This window comes from Pseudophryne corroboree, chromosome 5 (genome assembly GCF_028390025.1).
Source record: "Pseudophryne corroboree isolate aPseCor3 chromosome 5, aPseCor3.hap2, whole genome shotgun sequence".
Lineage (NCBI taxonomy): Eukaryota > Metazoa > Chordata > Amphibia > Anura > Myobatrachidae > Pseudophryne > Pseudophryne corroboree.
This window is the reverse complement of record NC_086448.1, coordinates 369,610,900-369,636,771: the sequence shown is the minus strand read 5'-3', so window position 1 is coordinate 369,636,771 and position 25,872 is coordinate 369,610,900.

Genomic DNA, 25,872 nt, shown 5'->3' with positions numbered 1-25,872 from the left:
GAATTCTAGAACTCCCAGCATTCTATTTTGGAATTCTGCTACACCAACATTCTATTTTGGAATTCTAGAACTCCCAACATTCTTTTTTGGAATTCTAGAACTCACAACAGTGTGTTTTGGAATTCTAGAACTCCCAACATTCTATATAGGAATTCTAGAACTCCCAACATTCTATCTTGGACTTCTGGAACTCCCAACATTCTTTTTTGGAATTCTAGAACTCCCAACATTCCTTTTTAGAATTCTATAACTCCTAATAGACTATTTTGGGATTCTAGAACTTCCAATATTCTTTTTTTTATAATTCTAGGACTCCCAACATTCTATTTTGGAATTCTAGAATTCCAAAAATCTAGAATTTTCAACATTTTATTTGGTATTCTAGAACTCCCAACATTATATTTTGATATTCTAGAACTCTCAACATTCTATTTTGGAATTCTAGAACTCCCAGCATTCTATTTTGGAATTCTGCAACACCAACATTCTATTTTGGAATTCTAGAACACCCAATATTCTTTTTTGGAATTCTAGAACTCACAACAGTGTGTTTTGGAATTCTAGAACTCCCAACATTCTATATAGGAATTCTAGAACTCCCAACATTCTATCTTGGACTTCTAGAACTCTCAACATTCTATTTGGGTATTCTAGAACTCCCAACATTATATTTTGATATTCTAGAACTCTCAACATTCTATTTTGGAATTCTAGAACTCCCAATATTCTATTTTGGAATTCTAGATCTCCCAATATTCTATTTTGAAATTCTAGAACTCCCAGCATACTATTTTAGTATTCTAGAACTCCTAACAGACTATTTTGGAATTCTAGAACTCCCAACATTCTATTTTGGAATTCTAGAACTCCCAACATTCTTTTTTGGAATTATAGAACTCACAACAGTGTGTTTTGGAATTATAGAACTCCCAACATTCTATATAGGAATTCTAGAACTCCCAACTTTCTATCTTGGACTTCTGGAACTCCCAAAATTCTTTTTTGGAATTCTAGAACTCCCAACATTCTATTTTAGTATTCTAGAACTCCTAACAGACTATTTTGGGATTCTAGAACTCCCAATATTCTTTTTTTTATAATTCTAGTACTCCCAACATTCTATTTTGGAACTCTGCAATACCAACATTCTATTTTTGAATTCTAGAACTCCCAACATTCTTTTTTGGAATTCTGGAACTCACAACAGTGTGTTTTGGAATTCTAGAACTCCCAACATTCTATATAGGAATTCTAGAACTCCCAACATTCTATCTTGGACTTCTAGAACTCTCAACATTCTATTTGGGTATTCTAGAACTCCCAACATTATATTTTGATATTCTAGAACTCTCAACATTCTTTTTTGGAATTCTAGAACTCACAACAGTGTGTTTTGGAATTCTAGAACTCCCAACATTCTATATAGGAATTCTAGAACTCCCAACATTCTATTCTGAAATTCTTGAACTCCCAACATTCTATTTTGGAATTATAGAACTCCCAGCATTCTATTTTGGAATTCTACTTCATCAACATTCTATTCTGGAATTCTAGAAATCCCAACATTCTTTTTTGGAATTCTAGAACTCACAACAGTGTGTTTTGGAATTCTAGAACTCCCAACATTCTATATAGGAATTCTAGAACTCCCAACATTCTATCTTGGACTTATAGAACTCCCAACATCTATTTTGGAATTCTAGAACTCCCAACATTCTTTTTTGAAATTCTAGAACTCACAACAGTGTGATTTGGAATTCTAGAACTCCCAACATTCTATATAGGAATTCTAGAACTCACAACATTCTATCTTGGACTTATAGAACTCCCAACATTCTATTTAGGTATTCCAGAACTCCCAACATTATATTTTGGAATTCTAAAACACCAACATTCTATCTTGGAATTCTAGAACTCCCAACATTCTATTTTGGAATTCTAGAACTCCCAACATACTATTTTGGAATTATAGAACTCCCAACATTCTTTTTTGGAATTCTAGAACTCCCAACATTCTATTTTAGTATTCTAGAACTCCTAACAGACTATTTTGGGATTCTAGAACTCCCAATATTCTAATTTTTTTTTATTCTAGAACTACCAACATTCTATTTTGGAATTCTAGGACTCCCAACATTCTATTTTGGTATTCTAGAACTCCCAATATACTATTCTGAAATTCTAGAACACCCAACATTCTATTTTGGAACTCTGCAATACCAACATTCTGTTTTGGAATTCTACAACACCAACATTCTATTTTAGTATTTTAAAACTCCCAACATTCTTTTTTGAATTCTAGAACTCACAAGAGTGTATTTTGGAATTCTAGAACTCCCAACATTCTATTTTGGAATTCTGGAACTCCCAGCATTCTATGTTGGAATTCAAGAACTCCCAACATTCTATTTTAGTATTCTAAAACTCCCAATATTCTATTTTGGAATTCTAGAACTCCCAACATTCTATTTTTTTAATTCTAAGTTGCCCAACCTTCTATTTTGGAATTCTAGAACTCCCAACATTCTATTTTGGAATTCTAGAACTCCCAACATTCTATCTTGGACTTCTAGATCTACCGATATTCTATTTTGGATTTCTAGAACTCTCAACATTCTATTTTGGAATTCTGCAACACCAACATTATATCTTGGTATTCTAGAACTCCCAACATTCTATTTTGGAAATCTAGAACTCCCAACATTCTATATACGAATTCTAGAACTCCCAACATTCTATCTTGTACTTCTAGAACTCCCAACATTCTTTTTTGGAATTCTAGAACTCACAACAGTGTGTTTTGGAATTATAGAACTCCCAACATTCTATATATGTATTCTTGAACTCCCAGCATTCTATCTTGGAGTTCTAGAACTCCCAACATTCTATTTGGGTATTCTAAAACTCCCAACAATATATTTTGGAATTCTAGAACTCCCAACATTCTATTTTGGAATTCTGCAACACCAACAATCTATTTTGGAATTCTCAAACTCCCAACATTCTATTTTGGAATTCTGCTACACCAACATTATATTTTGGAATTCTAGAACTCCCAACATTCTATTTTGGAATTCTAGAACTACCAACATTCTATTTTGGAATTCTGGAACTCCCAACATTAGATTTTGTAATTCTGCCACACCAACATTCTTTCCTGGAATTCTAGAATTTTCAACATTTTATTTGGTATTCTAGATCTCCCAACATTATATTTTGATATTCTAGAACTCTCAACATTCTATTTTGGAATTATAGAACTCCCAACATTCTATTTTGGAATTCTGCAACACCAACATTCTATTTTGGAATGCTATAACACCCAATATTCTTTATTGGCATTCTAGAACTCACAACAGTGTGTTTTGGAATTCTAGAACTCCCAACATTCTATATAGGAATTCTAGAACTCCCAACATTCTTTTTTGGAATTCTAGAACTCACAACAGTGTGTTTTGGAATTCTAGAACTCCCAACATTCTATATAGGAATTCTAGAACTCCCAACATTCTATCTTGGACTTATAGAACTCCCAACATCTATTTTGGAATTCTAGAACTCCCAACATTCTTTTTTGGAATTCTAGAACTCACAACAGTGTGATTTGGAATTCTAGAACTCCCAACATTCTATATAGGAATTCTAGAACTCACAACATTCTATCTTGGACTTCTAGAACTCCCAACATTCTATTTAGGTATTCCAGAACTCCCAACATTATATTTTGGAATTCTAAAACACCAACATTCTATCTTGGAATTCTAGAACTCCCAACATTCTATTTTGGAATTCTAGAACTCCCAACATACTATTTTGGAATTATAGAACTCCCAACATTCTTTTTTGGAATTCTAGAACTCCCAACATTCTTTTTTAGTATTCTAGAACTCCTAACAGACTATTTTGGGATTCTAGAACTCCCAATATTCTAATTTTTTTATTCTAGAACTACCAACATTCTATTTTGGAATTCTACGACTCCCAACATTCTATTTTGGTATTCTAGAACTCCCAATATACTATTCTGAAATTCTAGAACTCCCAACATTCTATTTTGGAACTCTGCAATACCAACATTCTATTTTGGAATTCTACAACACCAACATTCTATTTTAGTATTTTAAAACTCCCAACATTCTTTTTTGAATTCTAGAACTCACAAGAGTGTATTTTGGAATTCTAGAACTCCCAACATTCTATTTTGGAATTCTGGAACTCCCAGCATTCTATGTTGGAATTTAAGAACTCCCAACATTCTATTTTAGTATTCTAAAACTCCCAATATTCTATTTTGGAATTCTAGTACTCCCAACATTCTAATTTAGAATTCTAGAACTCCCAACATTCTATTTTGGAATTCTAGAACTCCCAACATTCTATCTTGGACTTCTAGATCTCCCGGTATTCTATTTTGGATTTCTAGAACTCTCAACATTCTATTTTGGAATTCTGCAACACCAATGTTGGTATTCTAGAACTCCCAACATTCTATTTTGGAATTCTAGAACTCCCAACATTCTATATACGAATTCTAGAACTCCCAACATTCTATCTTGTACTTCTAGAACTCCCAACATTCTTTTTTTGGAATTCTAGAACTCACAACAGTGTGTTTTGGAATTCTAGAACTCCCAACATTCTATATATGTATTCTAGAACTCCCAGCATTCTATCTTGGAGTTCTAGAACTCCCAACATTCTATTTGGGTATTCTAAAACTCCCAACAATATATTTTGATATTCTAGAACTCCCAACATTCTATTTTGGAATTCTGCAACGCCAACATTCTATTTTGGAATTCTAGAACTCCCAACATTCTATTTTGGAATTCTGCAACACCAACATTCTATTTTGGAATTCTACAACACCAACATTCTATTTTAGTATTTTAAAACTCCCAACAATCTTTTTTGAATTCTAGAACTCACAAGAGTGTATATTGGAATTCTAGAACTCCCAACATTCTATCTTGGACTTCTACAACTCCCGATATTCTATTTTGGAATTCTAGAACTCCCAACATTCTATATAGGAATTCTAGAACTTCCAACATTCTTTTTTGGAATTCAAGAACTCACAACAGTGTGTTTTGGAATTCTAGAACTCCCAACATTCTATATAGGAATTCTAGAATTCCCAACATTCTATCCTCGACTTCTAGAACTCTCAACATTCTATTTTGGAAATCTAGAACTCCCAACATTCTATTTTGGAATTCTAGAACTCCCAATATTCTATTTTTAGAATTATAGATCTCCCAATATTTTATATCTCCCAACATTCTATTTTAGTATTCTAGAACTCCTAACAGACTATTTTGGAATTCTAGAACTCCCAATATTCTTTTTTTTTATAATTCTAGAACTCCCAACATTCTATTTTGGAATTCTAGAACTCCCAATATACTATTCTGAAATTCCAGAACTCCCAACATTCTATTTTGGAACTCTGCAATACCAACATACTATTTTTGAATTCTAGAACTCCCAACATTCTTTTTTGGAATTCTAGAACTCACAACAGTGTGTTTTGGAATTCTAGAACTCCCAACATTCTATATAGGAATTCTAGAACTCCCAACATTCTATCTTGGACTTCTAGAACTCCCAACATTCTATTTGGGTTTTCTAGAACTCCCAACATTATATTTTGATATTCTAGAACTCTCAACATTCTATTTTGGAATTCTAGAACTCCCAACATTCTATTTTGGCATTCTAGAACTCCCAATATTCTATTTTGGAATTCTAGATCTCCCAATATTCTATTTTGAAATTCTAGAACTCCCAACATTCTATTTTAGTATTCTAGAACTCCTAACAGACTATTTTGGAATTCTAGATCTCCCAATATATATATTTTATAATTCTAGAACTCCCGACATTCTATTTTGGAATTCTAGAACTCCCAATGTTCTTTTTTGGAATTCTAGAACTCACAACAGTGTGTTTTGGAATTCTAGAACTCCCAACATTCTATATAGGAATTCTAGAACTCCCAACATTCTATCTTGGACTTCTAGAACTCTCAACATTCTATCTTGGACTTCTAGAACTCTCAACATTATATGTGGGTATTCTAGAACTCCCAACATTATATTTTGATATTCTAGAACTCTCAACATTCTATTTTGGAATTCTAGAACTCCCAACATTCTATTTTGGCATTCTAGAACTCCCAATATTCTATTTTGGAATTCTAGATCTCCCAATATTCTATTTTGAAATTCTAGAACTCCCAACATTCTATTTTAGTATTCTAGAACTCCTAACAGACTATTTTGGAATTCTAGAACTCCCAATATTTTTTTTTATAATTCTAGAACTCCCAACATTCTATTTTGGAATTCTAGAACTCCCAGCATTCTATTTTGGAATTCTGCTACACCAACATTCTATTTTGGAATTCTAGAACTCCCAACATTCTTTTTTTGAATTCTAGAACTCACAACAGTGTGTTTTGGAATTATAGAACTCCCAACATTCTATATAGGAATTCTAGAACTCCAAACATTCTATCTTCGACTTCTGGAACTCCCAACATTCTTTTTTGGAATTCTAGAACTCCCAACATTCTATTTTAGTATTCTAGAACTCCTAATAGACTATTTTGGGATTCTAGAACTCCCAATATTCTTTTTTTTATAATTCTAGAACTCCCAACATTCTATTTTTGAATTCTAGAATTCCAAAATTCTAGAATTTTCAACATTTTATTTGGTATTCTAGAACTCCCAACATTATATTTTGATATTCTAGAACTCTCAACATTCTATTTTGGAATTATAGAACTCCCAACATTCTATTTTGGAATTCTGCAACACCAACATTCTATTTTGGAATTCTAGAACACCCAATATTCTTTTTTGGAATTCTAGAACTCACAACAGTGTGTTTTGGAATTCTAGAACTCCCAACATTCTATATAGGAATTCTAGAACTCCCAACATTCTATCTTGGACTTCTAGAACTCTCAACATTCTATTTGGGTATTCTAGAACTTCCAACATTATATTTTGATATTCTAGAACTCTCAACATTCTATTTTGGAATTCTAGAACTCCCAATATTCTATTTTGGAATTCTAGATCTCCCAATATTCTATTTTGAAATTCTAGAACTCCCAACATTCTATTTTGGAATTCTAGAACTCCCAACATTCTTTTTTGGAATTATAGAACTCACAACAGTGTGTTTTGGAATTATAGAACTCCCAACATTCTATATAGGAATTCTAGAACTCCCAACTTTCTATCTTGGACTTCTGGAACTCCCAACATTCTTTTTTGGAATTCTAGAACTCCCAACATTCTATTTTAGTATTCTAGAACTCCTAACAGACTATTTTGGGATTCTAGAACTCCCAATATTCTTTTTTTTATAATTCTAGAACTCCCAACATTCTATTTTGGAATTCTAGGACTCCCAACATTCTATTTTGGTATTCTAGAACTCCCAATATACTATTCTGAAATGCTAGAACTCCCAACATTCTATTTTGGAACTCTGCAATACCAACATTCTATTTTGGAATTCTACAACACCAACATTCTATTTTAGTATTTTAAAACTCCCAACAATCTTTTTTGAATTCTAGAACTCACAAGAGTGTATATTGGAATTCTAGAACTTCCAACATTCTATATAGGAATTCTAGAACTCACAACAGTGTGATTTGGACTTCTAGAACTCCCAACATTCTATTTAGGTATTCCAGAACTCCCAACATTATATTTTGGAATTCTAAAACACCAACATTCTATCTTGGAATTCTAGAACTCCCAACATTCTATTTTGGAATTCTAGAACTCCCAACATACTATTTTGGAATTATAGAACTCCCAACATTCTTTTTTGGAATTCTAGAACTCCCAACATTCTTTTTTAGTATTCTAGAACTCCTAACAGACTATTTTGGGATTCTAGAACTCCCAATATTCTATTTTTTTTTTATTCTAGAACTACCAACATTCTATTTTGGAATTCTAGGACTCCCAACATTCTATTTTGGTATTCTAGAACTCCCAATATACTATTCTGAAATTCTAGAACTCCCAGCATTCTGTTTTGGAACTCTGCAATACCAACATTCTATTTTGGAATTCTACAACACCAACATTCTATTTTAGTATTTTAAAACTCCCAACATTCTTTTTTGAATTCTAGAACTCACAAGAGTGTATTTTGGAATTCTAGAACTCCCAACATTCTATTTTGGAATTCTGGAACTCCCAGCATTCTATGTTGGAATTTAAGAACTCCCAACATTCTATTTTAGTATTCTAAAACTCCCAATATTCTATTTTGGAATTCTAGTACTCCCAACATTCTAATTTAGAATTCTAGAACTCCCAACATTCTATTTTGGAATTCTAGAACTCCCAACATTCTATCTTGGACTTCTAGATCTCCCGATATTCTATTTTGGATTTCTAGAACTCTCAACATTCTATTTTGGAATTCTGCAACACCAATGTTGGTATTCTAGAACTCCCAACATTCTATTTTGGAATTCTAGAACTCCCAACATTCTATATACGAATTCTAGAACTCCCAACATTCTATCTTGTACTTCTAGAACTCCCAACATTCTTTTTTGGAATTCTAGAACTCACAACAGTGTGTTTTGGAATTCTAGAACTCCCAACATTCTATATATGTATTCTAGAACTCCCAGCATTCTATCTTGGAGTTCTAGAACTCCCAACATTCTATTTGGGTATTCTAAAACTCCCAACAATATATTTTGATATTCTAGAACTCCCAACATTCTATTTTGGAATTCTGCAACACCAACATTCTATTTTGGAATTCTACAACACCAACATTCTATTTTAGTATTTTAAAACTCCCAACAATCTTTTTTGAATTCTAGAACTCACAAGAGTGTATATTGGAATTCTAGAACTCCCAACATTCTATCTTGGACTTCTACAACTCCCGATATTCTATTTTGGAATTCTAGAACTCCCAACATTCTATATAGGAATTCTAGAACTTCCAACATTCTTTTTTGGAATTCAAGAACTCACAACAGTGTGTTTTGGAATTCTAGAACTCCCAACATTCTATTTTGGAATTCTGCAACACCAACATTCTATTTTGGAATTCTACAACACCAACATTCTATTTTAGTATTTTAAAACTCCCAACAATCTTTTTTGAATTCTAGAACTCACAAGAGTGTATATTGGAATTCTAGAACTCCCAACATTCTATCTTGGACTTCTACAACTCCCGATATTCTATTTTGGAATTCTAGAACTCCCAACATTCTAAATAGGAATTCTAGAACTTCCAACATTCTTTTTTGGAATTCAAGAACTCACAACAGTGTGTTTTGGAATTCTAGAACTCCCAACATTCTATATAGGAATTCTAGAATTCCCAACATTCTATCCTGGACTTCTAGAACTCTCAACATTCTATTTTGGAAATCTAGAACTCCCAACATTCTATTTTGGAATTCTAGAACTCCCAATATTCTATTTTTAGAATTATAGATCTCCCAATATTCTATATCTCCCAACATTCTATTTTAGTATTCTAGAACTCCTAACAGACTATTTTGGAATTCTAGAACTCCCAATATTCTTTTTTTTTATAATTCTAGAACTCCCAACATTCTATTTTGGAATTCTAGAACTCCCAATATACTATTCTGAAATTCCAGAACTCCCAACATTCTATTTTGGAACTCTGCAATACCAACATTCTATTTTTGAATTCTAGAACTCCCAACATTCTTTTTTGGAATTCTAGAACTCACAACAGTGTGTTTTGGAATTCTAGAACTCCCAACATTCTATATAGGAATTCTAGAACTCCCAACATTCTATCTTGGACTTCTAGAACTCCCAACATTCTATTTGGGTTTTCTAGAACTCCCAACATTATATTTTGATATTCTAGAACTCTCAACATTCTATTTTGGAATTCTAGAACTCCCAACATTCTATTTTGGCATTCTAGAACTCCCAATATTCTATTTTGGAATTCTAGATCTCCCAATATTCTATTTTGAAATTCTAGAACTCCCAACATTCTATTTTAGTATTCTAGAACTCCTAACAGACTATTTTGGAATTCTAGAACTCCCAATATATATATTTTATAATTCTAGAACTCCCGACATTCTATTTTTGAATTCTAGAACTCCCAATGTTCTTTTTTGGAATTCTAGAACTCACAACAGTGTGTTTTGGAATTCTAGAACTCCCAACATTCTATATAGGAATTCTAGAACTCCCAACATTCTATCTTGGACTTCTAGAACTCTCAACATTCTATCTTGGACTTCTAGAACTCTCAACATTCTATGTGGGTATTCTAGAACTCCCAACATTATATTTTGATATTCTAGAACTCTCAACATTCTATTTTGGAATTCTAGAACTCCCAACATTCTATTTTGGCATTCTAGAACTCCCAATATTCTATTTTGGAATTCTAGATCTCCCAATATTCTATTTTGAAATTCTAGAACTCCCAACATTCTATTTTAGTATTCTAGAACTCCTAACAGACTATTTTGGAATTCTAGAACTCCCAATATTTTTTTTATAATTCTAGAACTCCCAACATTCTATTTTGGAATTCTAGAACTCCCAGCATTCTATTTTGGAATTCTGCTACACCAACATTCTATTTTGGAATTCTAGAACTCCCAACATTCTTTTTTTGAATTCTAGAACTCACAACAGTGTGTTTTGGAATTATAGAACTCCCAACATTCTATATAGGAATTCTAGAACTCCCAACATTCTATCTTCGACTTCTGGAACTCCCAACATTCTTTTTTGGAATTCTAGAACTCCCAACATTCTATTTTAGTATTCTATAACTCCTAATAGACTATTTTGGGATTCTAGAACTCCCAATATTCTTTTTTTTATAATTCTAGAACTCCCAACATTCTATTTTTGAATTCTAGAATTCCAAAATTCTAGAATTTTCAACATTTTATTTGGTATTCTAGAACTCCCAACATTATATTTTGATATTCTAGAACTCTCAACATTCTATTTTGGAATTATAGAACTCCCAACATTCTATTTTGGAATTCTGCAACACCAACATTCTATTTTGGAATTCTAGAACACCCAATATTCTTTTTTGGAATTCTAGAACTCACAACAGTGTGTTTTGGAATTCTAGAACTCCCAACATTCTATATAGGAATTCTAGAACTCCCAACATTCTATCTTGGACTTCTAGAACTCTCAACATTCTATTTGGGTATTCTAGAACTTCCAACATTATATTTTGATATTCTAGAACTCTCAACATTCTATTTTGGAATTCTAGAACTCCCAATATTCTATTTTGGAATTCTAGATCTCCCAATATTCTATTTTGATATTCTAGAACTCTCAACATTCTATTTTGGAATTATAGAACTCCCAACATTCTATTTTGGAATTCTGCAACACCAACATTCTATTTTGGAATTCTAGAACTCCCAACATTCTTTTTTGGAATTATAGAACTCACAACAGTGTGTTTTGGAATTATAGAACTCCCAACATTCTATATAGGAATTCTAGAACTCCCAACTTTCTATCTTGGACTTCTGAAACTCCCAACATTCTTTTTTGGAATTCTAGAACTCCCAACATTCTATTTTAGTATTCTAGAACTCCTAACAGACTATTTTGGGATTCTAGAACTCCCAATATTCTTTTTTTTATAATTCTAGAACTCCCAACATTCTATTTTGGAATTCTAGGACTCCCAACATTCTATTTTGGTATTCTAGAACTCCCAATATACTATTCTGAAATGCTAGAACTCCCAACATTCTATTTTGGAACTCTGCAATACCAACATTCTATTTTGGAATTCTACAACACCAACATTCTATTTTAGTATTTTAAAACTCCCAACAATCTTTTTTGAATTCTAGAACTCACAAGAGTGTATATTGGAATTCTAGAACTTCCAACATTCTATATAGGAATTCTAGAACTCACAACAGTGTGATTTGGACTTCTAGAACTCCCAACATTCTATATAGGAATTCTAGAACTCACAACATTCTATCTTGGACTTCTAGAACTCCCAACATTCTATTTAGGTATTCCAGAACTCCCAACATTATATTTTGGAATTCTAAAACACCAACATTCTATCTTGGAATTCTAGAACTCCCAACATTCTATTTTGGAATTCTAGAACTCCCAACATACTATTTTGGAATTATAGAACTCCCAACATTCTTTTTTGGAATTCTAGAACTCCCAACATTCTTTTTTAGTATTCTAGAACTCCTAACAGACTATTTTGGGATTCTAGAACTCCCAATATTCTAATTTTTTTTTATTCTAGAACTACCAACATTCTATTTTGGAATTCTAGGACTCCCAACATTCTATTTTGGTATTCTAGAACTCCCAATATACTATTCTGAAATTCTAGAACTCCCAACATTCTATTTTGGAACTCTGCAATACCAACATTCTATTTTGGAATTCTACAACACCAACATTCTATTTTAGTATTTTAAAACTCCCAACATTCTTTTTTGAATTCTAGAACTCACAAGAGTGTATTTTGGAATTCTAGAACTCCCAACATTCTATTTTGGAATTCTGGAACTCCCAGCATTCTATGTTGGAATTTAAGAACTCCCAACATTCTATTTTAGTATTCTAAAACTCCCAATATTCTATTTTGGAATTCTAGTACTCCCAACATTCTAATTTAGAATTCTAGAACTCCCAATATTCTATTTTTAGAATTATAGATCTCCCAATATTCTATATCTCCCAACATTCTATTTTAGTATTCTAGAACTCCTAACAGACTATTTTGGAATTCTAGAACTCCCAATATTCTTTTTTTTATAATTCTAGAACTCCCAACATTCTATTTTGGAATTCTAGAACTCCCAATATACTATTCTGAAATTCCAGAACTCCCAACATTCTATTTTGGAACTCTGCAATACCAACATTCTATTTTTGAATTCTAGAACTCCCAACATTCTTTTTTGGAATTCTAGAACTCACAACAGTGTGTTTTGGAATTCTAGAACTCCCAACATTCTATATAGGAATTCTAGAACTCCCAACATTCTATCTTGGACTTCTAGAACTCCCAACATTCTATTTGGGTTTTCTAGAACTCCCAACATTATATTTTGATATTCTAGAACTCTCAACATTCTATTTTGGAATTCTAGAACTCCCAACATTCTATTTTGGCATTCTAGAACTCCCAATATTCTATTTTGGAATTCTAGATCTCCCAATATTCTATTTTGAAATTCTAGAACTCCCAACATTCTATTTTAGTATTCTAGAACTCCTAACAGACTATTTTGGAATTCTAGAACTCCCAATATTTTTTTTTATAATTCTAGAACTCCCAACATTCTATTTTTGAATTCTAGAATTCCAAAATTCTAGAATTTTCAACATTTTATTTGGTATTCTAGAACTCCCAACATTATATTTTGATATTCTAGAACTCTCAACATTCTATTTTGGAATTATAGAACTCCCAACATTCTATTTTGGAATTCTGCAACACCAACATTCTATTTTGGAATTCTAGAACACCCAATATTCTTTTTTGGAATTCTAGAACTCACAACAGTGTGTTTTGGAATTCTAGAACTCCCAACATTCTATATAGGAATTCTAGAACTCCCAACATTCTATCTTGGACTTCTAGAACTCCCAACATTCTATTTAGGTATTCCAGAACTCCCAACATTATATTTTGGAATTCTAAAACACCAACATTCTATCTTGGAATTCTAGAACTCCCAACATTCTATTTTGGAATTCTAGAACTCCCAACATACTATTTTGGAATTATAGAACTCCCAACATTCTTTTTTGGAATTCTAGAACTCCCAACATTCTTTTTTAGTATTCTAGAACTCCTAACAGACTATTTTGGGATTCTAGAACTCCCAATATTCTATTTTTTTTTTATTCTAGAACTACCAACATTCTATTTTGGAATTCTAGGACTCCCAACATTCTATTTTGGTATTCTAGAACTCCCAATATACTATTCTGAAATTCTAGAACTCCCAGCATTCTGTTTTGGAACTCTGCAATACCAACATTCTATTTTGGAATTCTACAACACCAACATTCTATTTTAGTATTTTAAAACTCCCAACATTCTTTTTTGAATTCTAGAACTCACAAGAGTGTATTTTGGAATTCTAGAACTCCCAACATTCTATTTTGGAATTCTGGAACTCCCAGCATTCTATGTTGGAATTTAAGAACTCCCAACATTCTATTTTAGTATTCTAAAACTCCCAATATTCTATTTTGGAATTCTAGTACTCCCAACATTCTAATTTAGAATTCTAGAACTCCCAACATTCTATTTTGGAATTCTAGAACTCCCAACATTCTATCTTGGACTTCTAGATCTCCCGATATTCTATTTTGGATTTCTAGAACTCTCAACATTCTATTTTGGAATTCTGCAACACCAATGTTGGTATTCTAGAACTCCCAACATTCTATTTTGGAATTCTAGAACTCCCAACATTCTATATACGAATTCTAGAACTCCCAACATTCTATCTTGTACTTCTAGAACTCCCAACATTCTTTTTTGGAATTCTAGAACTCACAACAGTGTGTTTTGGAATTCTAGAACTCCCAACATTCTATATATGTATTCTAGAACTCCCAGCATTCTATCTTGGAGTTCTAGAACTCCCAACATTCTATTTGGGTATTCTAAAACTCCCAACAATATATTTTGATATTCTAGAACTCCCAACATTCTATTTTGGAATTCTGCAACACCAACATTCTATTTTGGAATTCTACAACACCAACATTCTATTTTAGTATTTTAAAACTCCCAACAATCTTTTTTGAATTCTAGAACTCACAAGAGTGTATATTGGAATTCTAGAACTCCCAACATTCTATCTTGGACTTCTACAACTCCCGATATTCTATTTTGGAATTCTAGAACTCCCAACATTCTATATAGGAATTCTAGAACTTCCAACATTCTTTTTTGGAATTCAAGAACTCACAACAGTGTGTTTTGGAATTCTAGAACTCCCAACATTCTATTTTGGAATTCTGCAACACCAACATTCTATTTTGGAATTCTACAACACCAACATTCTATTTTAGTATTTTAAAACTCCCAACAATCTTTTTTGAATTCTAGAACTCACAAGAGTGTATATTGGAATTCTAGAACTCCCAACATTCTATCTTGGACTTCTACAACTCCCGATATTCTATTTTGGAATTCTAGAACTCCCAACATTCTAAATAGGAATTCTAGAACTTCCAACATTCTTTTTTGGAATTCAAGAACTCACAACAGTGTGTTTTGGAATTCTAGAACTCCCAACATTCTATATAGGAATTCTAGAATTCCCAACATTCTATCCTGGACTTCTAGAACTCTCAACATTCTATTTTGGAAATCTAGAACTCCCAACATTCTATTTTGGAATTCTAGAACTCCCAATATTCTATTTTTAGAATTATAGATCTCCCAATATTCTATATCTCCCAACATTCTATTTTAGTATTCTAGAACTCCTAACAGACTATTTTGGAATTCTAGAACTCCCAATATTCTTTTTTTTTATAATTCTAGAACTCCCAACATTCTATTTTGGAATTCTAGAACTCCCAATATACTATTCTGAAATTCCAGAACTCCCAACATTCTATTTTGGAACTCTGCAATACCAACATTCTATTTTTGAATTCTAGAACTCCCAACATTCTTTTTTGGAATTCTAGAACTCACAACAGTGTGTTTTGGAATTCTAGAACTCCCAACATTCTATATAGGAATTCTAGAACTCCCAACATTCTATCTTGGACTTCTAGAACTCCCAACATTCTATTTGGGTTTTCTAGAACTCCCAACATTATATTTTGATATTCTAGAACTCTCAACATTCTATTTTGGAATTCTAGAACTCCCAACATTCTATTTTGGCATTCTAGAACTCCCAATATTCTATTTTGGAATTCTAGATCTCCCAATATTCTATTTTGAAATTCTAGAACTCCCAACATTCTATTTTAGTATTCTAGAACTCCTAACAGACTATTTTGGAATTCTAGAACTCCCAATATATATATTTTATAATTCTAGAACTCCCGACATTCTATTTTTGAATTCTAGAACTCCCAATGTTCTTTTTTGGAATTCTAGAACTCACAACAGTGTGTTTTGGAATTCTAGAACTCCCAACATTCTATATAGGAATTCTAGAACTCCCAACATTCTATCTTGGACTTCTAGAACTCTCAACATTCTATCTTGGACTTCTAGAACTCTCAACATTCTATGTGGGTATTCTAGAACTCCCAACATTATATTTTGATATTCTAGAACTCTCAACATTCTATTTTGGAATTCTAGAACTCCCAACATTCTATTTTGGCATTCTAGAACTCCCAATATTCTATTTTGGAATTCTAGATCTCCCAATATTCTATTTTGAAATTCTAGAACTCCCAACATTCTATTTTAGTATTCTAGAACTCCTAACAGACTATTTTGGAATTCTAGAACTCCCAATATTTTTTTTATAATTCTAGAACTCCCAACATTCTATTTTGGAATTCTAGAACTCCCAGCATTCTATTTTGGAATTCTGCTACACCAACATTCTATTTTGGAATTCTAGAACTCCCAACATTCTTTTTTTGAATTCTAGAACTCACAACAGTGTGTTTTGGAATTATAGAACTCCCAACATTCTATATAGGAATTCTAGAACTCCCAACATTCTATCTTCGACTTCTGGAACTCCCAACATTCTTTTTTGGAATTCTAGAACTCCCAACATTCTATTTTAGTATTCTATAACTCCTAATAGACTATTTTGGGATTCTAGAACTCCCAATATTCTTTTTTTTATAATTCTAGAACTCCCAACATTCTATTTTTGAATTCTAGAATTCCAAAATTCTAGAATTTTCAACATTTTATTTGGTATTCTAGAACTCCCAACATTATATTTTGATATTCTAGAACTCTCAACATTCTATTTTGGAATTATAGAACTCCCAACATTCTATTTTGGAATTCTGCAACACCAACATTCTATTTTGGAATTCTAGAACACCCAATATTCTTTTTTGGAATTCTAGAACTCACAACAGTGTGTTTTGGAATTCTAGAACTCCCAACATTCTATATAGGAATTCTAGAACTCCCAACATTCTATCTTGGACTTCTAGAACTCTCAACATTCTATTTGGGTATTCTAGAACTTCCAACATTATATTTTGATATTCTAGAACTCTCAACATTCTATTTTGGAATTCTAGAACTCCCAATATTCTATTTTGGAATTCTAGATCTCCCAATATTCTATTTTGATATTCTAGAACTCTCAACATTCTATTTTGGAATTATAGAACTCCCAACATTCTATTTTGGAATTCTGCAACACCAACATTCTATTTTGGAATTCTAGAACTCCCAACATTCTTTTTTGGAATTATAGAACTCACAACAGTGTGTTTTGGAATTATAGAACTCCCAACATTCTATATAGGAATTCTAGAACTCCCAACTTTCTATCTTGGACTTCTGAAACTCCCAACATTCTTTTTTGGAATTCTAGAACTCCCAACATTCTATTTTAGTATTCTAGAACTCCTAACAGACTATTTTGGGATTCTAGAACTCCCAATATTCTTTTTTTTATAATTCTAGAACTCCCAACATTCTATTTTGGAATTCTAGGACTCCCAACATTCTATTTTGGTATTCTAGAACTCCCAATATACTATTCTGAAATGCTAGAACTCCCAACATTCTATTTTGGAACTCTGCAATACCAACATTCTATTTTGGAATTCTACAACACCAACATTCTATTTTAGTATTTTAAAACTCCCAACAATCTTTTTTGAATTCTAGAACTCACAAGAGTGTATATTGGAATTCTAGAACTTCCAACATTCTATATAGGAATTCTAGAACTCACAACAGTGTGATTTGGACTTCTAGAACTCCCAACATTCTATATAGGAATTCTAGAACTCACAACATTCTATCTTGGACTTCTAGAACTCCCAACATTCTATTTAGGTATTCCAGAACTCCCAACATTATATTTTGGAATTCTAAAACACCAACATTCTATCTTGGAATTCTAGAACTCCCAACATTCTATTTTGGAATTCTAGAACTCCCAACATACTATTTTGGAATTATAGAACTCCCAACATTCTTTTTTGGAATTCTAGAACTCCCAACATTCTTTTTTAGTATTCTAGAACTCCTAACAGACTATTTTGGGATTCTAGAACTCCCAATATTCTAATTTTTTTTTATTCTAGAACTACCAACATTCTATTTTGGAATTCTAGGACTCCCAACATTCTATTTTGGTATTCTAGAACTCCCAATATACTATTCTGAAATTCTAGAACTCCCAACATTCTATTTTGGAACTCTGCAATACCAACATTCTATTTTGGAATTCTACAACACCAACATTCTATTTTAGTATTTTAAAACTCCCAACATTCTTTTTTGAATTCTAGAACTCACAAGAGTGTATTTTGGAATTCTAGAACTCCCAACATTCTATTTTGGAATTCTGGAACTCCCAGCATTCTATGTTGGAATTTAAGAACTCCCAACATTCTATTTTAGTATTCTAAAACTCCCAATATTCTATTTTGGAATTCTAGTACTCCCAACATTCTAATTTAGAATTCTAGAACTCCCAATATTCTATTTTTAGAATTATAGATCTCCCAATATTCTATATCTCCCAACATTCTATTTTAGTATTCTAGAACTCCTAACAGACTATTTTGGAATTCTAGAACTCCCAATATTCTTTTTTTTATAATTCTAGAACTCCCAACATTCTATTTTGGAATTCTAGAACTCCCAATATACTATTCTGAAATTCCAGAACTCCCAACATTCTATTTTGGAACTCTGCAATACCAACATTCTATTTTTGAATTCTAGAACTCCCAACATTCTTTTTTGGAATTCTAGAACTCACAACAGTGTGTTTTGGAATTCTAGAACTCCCAACATTCTATATAGGAATTCTAGAACTCCCAACATTCTATCTTGGACTTCTAGAACTCCCAACATTCTATTTGGGTTTTCTAGAACTCCCAACATTATATTTTGATATTCTAGAACTCTCAACATTCTATTTTGGAATTCTAGAACTCCCAACATTCTATTTTGGCATTCTAGAACTCCCAATATTCTATTTTGGAATTCTAGATCTCCCAATATTCTATTTTGAAATTCTAGAACTCCCAACATTCTATTTTAGTATTCTAGAACTCCTAACAGACTATTTTGGAATTCTAGAACTCCCAATATTTTTTTTTATAATTCTAGAACTCCCAACATTCTATTTTGGAATTCTAGAACTCCCAGCATTCTATTTTGGAATTCTGCTACACCAACATTCTATTTTGGAATTCTAGAACTCCCAACATTCTTTTTTTGAATTCTAGAACTCACAACAGTGTGTTTTGGAATTATAGAACTCCCAACATTCTATATAGGAATTCTAGAACTCCCAACATTCTATCTTCGACTTCTGGAACTCCCAACATTCTTTTTTGGAATTCTAGAACTCCCAACATTCTATTTTAGTATTCTATACCTCCTAATAGACTATTTTGGGATTCTAGAACTCCCAATATTCTTTTTTTTATAATTCTAGAACTCCCAACATTCTATTTTTGAATTCTAGAATTCCAAAATTCTAGAATTTTCAACATTTTATTTGGTATTCTAGAACTCCCAACATTATATTTTGATATTCTAGAACTCTCAACATTCTATTTTGGAATTATAGAACTCCCAACATTCTATTTTGGAATTCTGCAACACCAACATTCTATTTTGGAATTCTAGAACACCCAATATTCTTTTTTGGAATTCTAGAACTCACAACAGTGTGTTTTGGAATTCTAGAACTCCCAACATTCTATATAGGAATTCTAGAACTCCCAACATTCTATCTTGGACTTCTAGAACTCCCAACATTCTATTTAGGTATTCCAGAACTCCCAACATTATATTTTGGAATTCTAAAACACCAACATTCTATCTTGGAATTCTAGAACTCCCAACATTCTATTTTGGAATTCTAGAACTCCCAACATACTATTTTGGAATTATAGAACTCCCAACATTCTTTTTTGGAATTCTAGAACTCCCAACATTCTTTTTTAGTATTCTAGAACTCCTAACAGACTATTTTGGGATTCTAGAACTCCCAATATTCTAATTTTTTTTTATTCTAGAACTACCAACATTCTATTTTGGAATTCTAGGACTCCCAACATTCTATTTTGGTATTCTAGAACTCCCAATATACTATTCTGAAATTCTAGAACTCCCAGCATTCTGTTTTGGAACTCTGCAATACCAACATTCTATTTTGGAATTCTACAACACCAACATTCTATTTTAGTATTTTAAAACTCCCAACATTCTTTTTTGAATTCTAGAACTCACAAGAGTGTATTTTGGAATTCTAGAACTCCCAACATTCTATTTTGGAATTCTGGAACTCCCAGCATTCTATGTTGGAATTTAAGAACTCCCAACATTCTATTTTAGTATTCTAAAACTCCCAATATTCTATTTTGGAATTCTAGTACTCCCAACATTCTAATTTAGAATTCTAGAACTCCCAACATTCTATTTTGGAATTCTAGAACTCCCAACATTCTATCTTGGACTTCTAGATCTCCCGATATTCTATTTTGGATTTCTAGAACTCTCAACATTCTATTTTGGAATTCTGCAACACCAATGTTGGTATTCTAGAACTCCCAACATTCTATTTTGGAATTCTAGAACTCCCAACATTCTATATACGAATTCTAGAACTCCCAACATTCTATCTTGTACTTCTAGAACTCCCAACATTCTTTTTTGGAATTCTAGAACTCACAACAGTGTGTTTTGGAATTCTAGAACTCCCAACATTCTATATATGTATTCTAGAACTCCCAGCATTCTATCTTGGAGTTCTAGAACTCCCAACATTCTATTTGGGTATTCTAAAACTCCCAACAATATATTTTGATATTCTAGAACTCCCAACATTCTATTTTGGAATTCTGCAACACCAACATTCTATTTTGGAATTCTACAACACCAACATTCTATTTTAGTATTTTAAAACTCCCAACAATCTTTTTTGAATTCTAGAACTCACAAGAGTGTATATTGGAATTCTAGAACTCCCAACATTCTATCTTGGACTTCTACAACTCCCGATATTCTATTTTGGAATTCTAGAACTCCCAACATTCTATATAGGAATTCTAGAACTTCCAACATTCTTTTTTGGAATTCAAGAACTCACAACAGTGTGTTTTGGAATTCTAGAACTCCCAACATTCTATTTTGGAATTCTGCAACACCAACATTCTATTTTGGAATTCTACAACACCAACATTCTATTTTAGTATTTTAAAACTCCCAACAATCTTTTTTGAATTCTAGAACTCACAAGAGTGTATATTGGAATTCTAGAACTCCCAACATTCTATCTTGGACTTCTACAACTCCCGATATTCTATTTTGGAATTCTAGAACTCCCAACATTCTAAATAGGAATTCTAGAACTTCCAACATTCTTTTTTGGAATTCAAGAACTCACAACAGTGTGTTTTGGAATTCTAGAACTCCCAACATTCTATATAGGAATTCTAGAATTCCCAACATTCTATCCTGGACTTCTAGAACTCTCAACATTCTATTTTGGAAATCTAGAACTCCCAACATTCTATTTTGGAATTCTAGAACTCCCAATATTCTATTTTTAGAATTATAGATCTCCCAATATTCTATATCTCCCAACATTCTATTTTAGTATTCTAGAACTCCTAACAGACTATTTTGGAATTCTAGAACTCCCAATATTCTTTTTTTTTATAATTCTAGAACTCCCAACATTCTATTTTGGAATTCTAGAACTCCCAATATACTATTCTGAAATTCCAGAACTCCCAACATTCTATTTTGGAACTCTGCAATACCAACATTCTATTTTTGAATTCTAGAACTCCCAACATTCTTTTTTGGAATTCTAGAACTCACAACAGTGTGTTTTGGAATTCTAGAACTCCCAACATTCTATATAGGAATTCTAGAACTCCCAACATTCTATCTTGGACTTCTAGAACTCCCAACATTCTATTTGGGTTTTCTAGAACTCCCAACATTATATTTTGATATTCTAGAACTCTCAACATTCTATTTTGGAATTCTAGAACTCCCAACATTCTATTTTGGCATTCTAGAACTCCCAATATTCTATTTTGGAATTCTAGATCTCCCAATATTCTATTTTGAAATTCTAGAACTCCCAACATTCTATTTTAGTATTCTAGAACTCCTAACAGACTATTTTGGAATTCTAGAACTCCCAATATATATATTTTATAATTCTAGAACTCCCGACATTCTATTTTTGAATTCTAGAACTCCCAATGTTCTTTTTTGGAATTCTAGAACTCACAACAGTGTGTTTTGGAATTCTAGAACTCCCAACATTCTATATAGGAATTCTAGAACTCCCAACATTCTATCTTGGACTTCTAGAACTCTCAACATTCTATCTTGGACTTCTAGAACTCTCAACATTCTATGTGGGTATTCTAGAACTCCCAACATTATATTTTGATATTCTAGAACTCTCAACATTCTATTTTGGAATTCTAGAACTCCCAACATTCTATTTTGGCATTCTAGAACTCCCAATATTCTATTTTGGAATTCTAGATCTCCCAATATTCTATTTTGAAATTCTAGAACTCCCAACATTCTATTTTAGTATTCTAGAACTCCTAACAGACTATTTTGGAATTCTAGAACTCCCAATATTTTTTTTATAATTCTAGAACTCCCAACATTCTATTTTGGAATTCTAGAACTCCCAGCATTCTATTTTGGAATTCTGCTACACCAACATTCTATTTTGGAATTCTAGAACTCCCAACATTCTTTTTTTGAATTCTAGAACTCACAACAGTGTGTTTTGGAATTATAGAACTCCCAACATTCTATATAGGAATTCTAGAACTCCCAACATTCTATCTTCGACTTCTGGAACTCCCAACATTCTTTTTTGGAATTCTAGAACTCCCAACATTCTATTTTAGTATTCTATAACTCCTAATAGACTATTTTGGGATTCTAGAACTCCCAATATTCTTTTTTTTATAATTCTAGAACTCCCAACATTCTATTTTTGAATTCTAGAATTCCAAAATTCTAGAATTTTCAACATTTTATTTGGTATTCTAGAACTCCCAACATTATATTTTGATATTCTAGAACTCTCAACATTCTATTTTGGAATTATAGAACTCCCAACATTCTATTTTGGAATTCTGCAACACCAACATTCTATTTTGGAATTCTAGAACACCCAATATTCTTTTTTGGAATTCTAGAACTCACAACAGTGTGTTTTGGAATTCTAGAACTCCCAACATTCTATATAGGAATTCTAGAACTCCCAACATTCTATCTTGGACTTCTAGAACTCTCAACATTCTATTTGGGTATTCTAGAACTTCCAACATTATATTTTGATATTCTAGAACTCTCAACATTCTATTTTGGAATTCTAGAACTCCCAATATTCTATTTTGGAATTCTAGATCTCCCAATATTCTATTTTGATATTCTAGAACTCTCAACATTCTATTTTGGAATTATAGAACTCCCAACATTCTATTTTGGAATTCTGCAACACCAACATTCTATTTTGGAATTCTAGAACTCCCAACATTCTTTTTTGGAATTATAGAACTCACAACAGTGTGTTTTGGAATTATAGAACTCCCAACATTCTATATAGGAATTCTAGAACTCCCAACTTTCTATCTTGGACTTCTGAAACTCCCAACATTCTTTTTTGGAATTCTAGAACTCCCAACATTCTATTTTAGTATTCTAGAACTCCTAACAGACTATTTTGGGATTCTAGAACTCCCAATATTCTTTTTTTTATAATTCTAGAACTCCCAACATTCTATTTTGGAATTCTAGGACTCCCAACATTCTATTTTGGTATTCTAGAACTCCCAATATACTATTCTGAAATGCTAGAACTCCCAACATTCTATTTTGGAACTCTGCAATACCAACATTCTATTTTGGAATTCTACAACACCAACATTCTATTTTAGTATTTTAAAACTCCCAACAATCTTTTTTGAATTCTAGAACTCACAAGAGTGTATATTGGAATTCTAGAACTTCCAACATTCTATATAGGAATTCTAGAACTCACAACAGTGTGATTTGGACTTCTAGAACTCCCAACATTCTATATAGGAATTCTAGAACTCACAACATTCTATCTTGGACTTCTAGAACTCCCAACATTCTATTTAGGTATTCCAGAACTCCCAACATTATATTTTGGAATTCTAAAACACCAACATTCTATCTTGGAATTCTAGAACTCCCAACATTCTATTTTGGAATTCTAGAACTCCCAACATACTATTTTGGAATTATAGAACTCCCAACATTCTTTTTTGGAATTCTAGAACTCCCAACATTCTTTTTTAGTATTCTAGAACTCCTAACAGACTATTTTGGGATTCTAGAACTCCCAATATTCTAATTTTTTTTTATTCTAGAACTACCAACATTCTATTTTGGAATTCTAGGACTCCCAACATTCTATTTTGGTATTCTAGAACTCCCAATATACTATTCTGAAATTCTAGAACTCCCAACATTCTATTTTGGAACTCTGCAATACCAACATTCTATTTTGGAATTCTACAACACCAACATTCTATTTTAGTATTTTAAAACTCCCAACATTCTTTTTTGAATTCTAGAACTCACAAGAGTGTATTTTGGAATTCTAGAACTCCCAACATTCTATTTTGGAATTCTGGAACTCCCAGCATTCTATGTTGGAATTTAAGAACTCCCAACATTCTATTTTAGTATTCTAAAACTCCCAATATTCTATTTTGGAATTCTAGTACTCCCAACATTCTAATTTAGAATTCTAGAACTCCCAACATTCTATTTTGGAATTCTAGAACTCCCAACATTCTATCTTGGACTTCTAGATCTCCCGATATTCTATTTTGGATTTCTAGAACTCTCAACATTCTATTTTGGAATTCTGCAACACCAATGTTGGTATTCTAGAACTCCCAACATTCTATTTTGGAATTCTAGAACTCCCAACATTCTATATACGAATTCTAGAACTCCCAACATTCTATCTTGTACTTCTAGAACTCCCAACATTCTTTTTTGGAATTCTAGAACTCACAACAGTGTGTTTTGGAATTCTAGAACTCCCAACATTCTATAAATGTATTCTAGAACTCCCAGCATTCTATCTTGGAGTTCTAGAACTCCCAACATTCTATTTGGGTATTCTAAAACTCCCAACAATATATTTTGATATTCTAGAACTCCCAACATTCTATTTTGGAATTCTGCAACGCCAACATTCTATTTTGGAATTCTAGAACTCCCAACATTCTATTTTGGAATTCTGCAACACCAACATTCTATTTTGGAATTCTACAACACCAACATTCTATTTTAGTATTTTAAAACTCCCAACAATCTTTTTTGAATTCTAGAACTCACAAGAGTGTATATTGGAATTCTAGAACTCCCAACATTCTATCTTGGACTTCTACAACTCCCGATATTCTATTTTGGAATTCTAGAACTCCCAACATTCTATATAGGAATTCTAGAACTTCCAACATTCTTTTTTGGAATTCAAGAACTCACAACAGTGTGTTTTGGAATTCTAGAACTCCCAACATTCTATATAGGAATTCTAGAATTCCCAACATTCTATCCTGGACTTCTAGAACTCTCAACATTCTATTT